At 39.6% G+C, this 3,179-nt stretch overlaps 1 pseudogene; it reads left to right on the top strand.

Moving 5' to 3' along the window:
• The first annotated feature begins 2,110 nt into the window (after positions 1–2,110).
• Positions 2,111–2,211, top strand: LOC132280583 (small nucleolar RNA R71; annotated as a pseudogene).
• Positions 2,212–3,179: the final 968 nt, after the last annotated feature.

The raw sequence follows: 3,179 nt of genomic DNA, 5'->3' as shown, positions 1-3,179 counted from the left end.
GGGCTTCCACGACCTTTCACAACAAGAGTTCGAAATCACTTTTCTGGCATGCAATGCTGAAGATGAAGATGAAGGCTTTGAAACATTGTTCATGCACAAAAGCTCATTTCTTTCACAATCAAGATCATGATATTCCTCTACCACATTAACCTCTTCTTCATATTTGTCAAATCGATTGGGTGTGGGGTTAAAGATGTTCAACTTCACTCTCATGTGCCCAAAAGAAATCTTCATTATCCCCGTCCTACAATTTATGTTGGCTTTTGAGGTTGCCAAGAAAGGACGGCCAAGGATAACCGGAATTTGGTTCTTTGGATTGGGCACCGGTTCCGTGTCAATGACGACAAAGTCAACCGGGAAGAAGAACTTATCAATCTTAATCAACACATCCTCAATTATCCCCCTAGGCTTCTTAATGGATCGGTCGGCAAGTTGTAAAACCAACGACGTCGGTTTCAATTCACTTAGGCCCAATTTGACATAAACCGAATAGGGAAGAAGGTTAACACTAGCCCCTAAGTCAAGAAGTGCCCGGTTGATGACATGTTCACCAATGACACAAGATGTTGTAGGTGCACCGGGGTCCTTAAACTTTGGCAAAGTGTTGTGTTGTAGAATGGAACTCACTTGTTCGGTTAAGACCACCTTTTTTGATGTTTGGCTCTTGTTCTTCCGCTTTTGGGTGCATAAGTCTTTTAAGAATTTGGCATAAGCTGGAATTTGCTTAATTGCATCCAAAAGTGGAAGATTAACTGTGACTTGCCTAAACATATCCATTATCTCATTGTTCTTGGTCTTTTGCCTTTCTTTTGAAATGGATCCTTTCAAGGCGTCCGGAAATGGAGCTTTTTCAAAAACTCTTTCAGCATTTTCTTTCAAAGAATTTTCAGCATTGGACTTGTTCGATTCATTGGATTTCAAATCACTTTTCAAAGAAGAATCATGAATAACATTTTTTAAAGAACTTTTCTCAAACACATTTTTCAACACTGTTTTCAATGAATCTATTTGGAAATCATCTTTTAACTCACAATTTGAGAGCTTCTCATTCTCAAGATCATACACATGCAATGAAGGAGGAATAGTGTGTGGAACAGGACGGGTGACAACTTGAGGTTGTACCGGTTCACTCTCTTCATTAGGCATTCTAACTTGATTTTCTACTACCCTACCATTTCTCAAGGTTGTTACCGCATTGACATGCTCAACATTATGCCCTTCCAATGAGGATTTGGTTTCTACAACACATTGTTGTTTGATTGGGGCATTCACGTGCATCTTTCCCTTCTCTCTAGCATTAAGTGTTTCAGCTATTTGCCCTACTTGGGTTTCTAGCTTGGCAATTGACTGAGAATGAGAATGCAACAATTGAGTATTTGCTTCTAGAGTGCCCAAAGCATTTAAAACCTTTTCCTCAAAAGCGGAACCTCTAGAATTTCCTTGAGAATATGATTGGTTAGGAAAATGAGAATTAGCAAATTGATTTCCTTGTGAGTTATATGGTCTTGAACCTTGGGATCCTTGGTTTTGAAGTGGAGGTGGAATGTATTTCCCTTGAAAACCGCCTTGGGAAGAGTTTGAGCCCTCCCCTTGGTTTTTCCAAGAAAAATTAGGATGATTCCTCCAACCGGGATTGTAATGATTACCATAAGGATTGTTCCCTTGGTTCACAAATGTTGCATTAACTTGCTCAATGGGTTCATTTTGAATTTGTCCATGAGGACAATTAGAAGTAGAATGAAGAACACTAGAACAAGTTATACATGATTCATTTTGAGCTCTAGGAGAATGATTAGGAAAGGAAGACACTTGATTCGCCGAGTTTTGATTGATCAATTGATCAAACTTTTGAGATAAAGACTTCATCTCGGCGGTTATATCATTTGAGTGGTCAACTTGATGTAAGCCAACACTCTTCCTACCTTGAGAATTTTTACCATTCCTAGATGACAATGTTCTATGCAAAGAGTTTTCACTCATGCTCTCATAAAGACGCCACACGTCTTCCTCTTACCGGTCTATATAAGAACCTCCCATTGAAGCATCAACCATGCCTTTATAATTGTCCGATAAGCTTTCAAAGAAGAATTGGACCAATTGCCATTTAGGCATGTCATGGTGAGGACACTTCCTAAGCAATTCATTGAAGCGTTCCCATGCCTCGTGGAAAGTTTCTCCCTCCCCATGTGTGAATTCCCTAATGGTGGTTCTCATAGCATTGGTCTTCGAAACCGGATAGTACTTTTTCAAAAATTCTTGTTGCATTTCTGCCCAAGAAGTTATAGAAAAAGGCCTAAGGTTGTTGAACCAATACTTCGCCTTATCTTTAAGGGTGAATGGAAAAAGTTTCAGCCTTAAAACTTCTTCCGGCATGTCCGTGTATCGAACGGTAGAACAAACTTCAAGAAACTCATCCAAATGCTTGTAAGGTTCTTCACTAGGAAGTCCATGAAAGTTAGGTAGCATTTGGATAGTTTGTGCTTTAATCTCATAATGGTGTGCTCTAAATGGTGGCAATTGAATGCATGTGGGTGCATTATACTCATTAGGCACATAGTGATCTCTCAATGCGAGTGGTGGATTAGCAACTTGAGGTGCAACATGGACACCTTGGTTATATTGAGCTTGATTAATGATGGAGGGTTGTGGTGCATACATTGGCCTTGGAATTCCCATTGGAATTTGGCCTTGTTGTTGAGGAGGTTGATGAATGTATGGCCTAGGCATGCCTAATGGAACTTGCATATTATCATTTTGCACATTAGGGTGAAGGATGCCTTGTTGGTCTATGTGACCAAGGTCTTCAACATGATCATCATTGAGAGCATCCATTGGTAGATTGGTTCTATGTGAACTTCCTCTTCCCCTTGGATTCCTAATAGTGGATTCTAAATGCAAATCAAGAGGGACAAGAGTAGGTCTCAATGAACGACGACCATGCATGCACAATGCAACACGAATAAGCAACTTTCTCAATAATGCAATTAAACTTCACAACCACAATTTTCAAATGCAATGTATGTCAAATAAATGTCTCCACGTGGGCCCCCGATTTAACTAAGGAGATTGAGTAAGAAGGTCTCACAATAGTCCTTTAGCACTTCAACTCCAAATTTAAAAGCTTAGCTTAGCAAAATTTTTTCAGCAACTCTTCATTTAAAGCATTTTTCCTTTGCTTT

Source organism: Cornus florida, unplaced genomic scaffold (assembly GCF_030987335.1).
Source record: "Cornus florida cultivar Cherokee Brave unplaced genomic scaffold, ASM3098733v1 CherokeeBrave_3.0.0_Hap2_Chr10, whole genome shotgun sequence".
Lineage (NCBI taxonomy): Eukaryota > Viridiplantae > Streptophyta > Magnoliopsida > Cornales > Cornaceae > Cornus > Cornus florida.
This window is presented reverse-complemented; position numbering and strand designations above follow the sequence as displayed.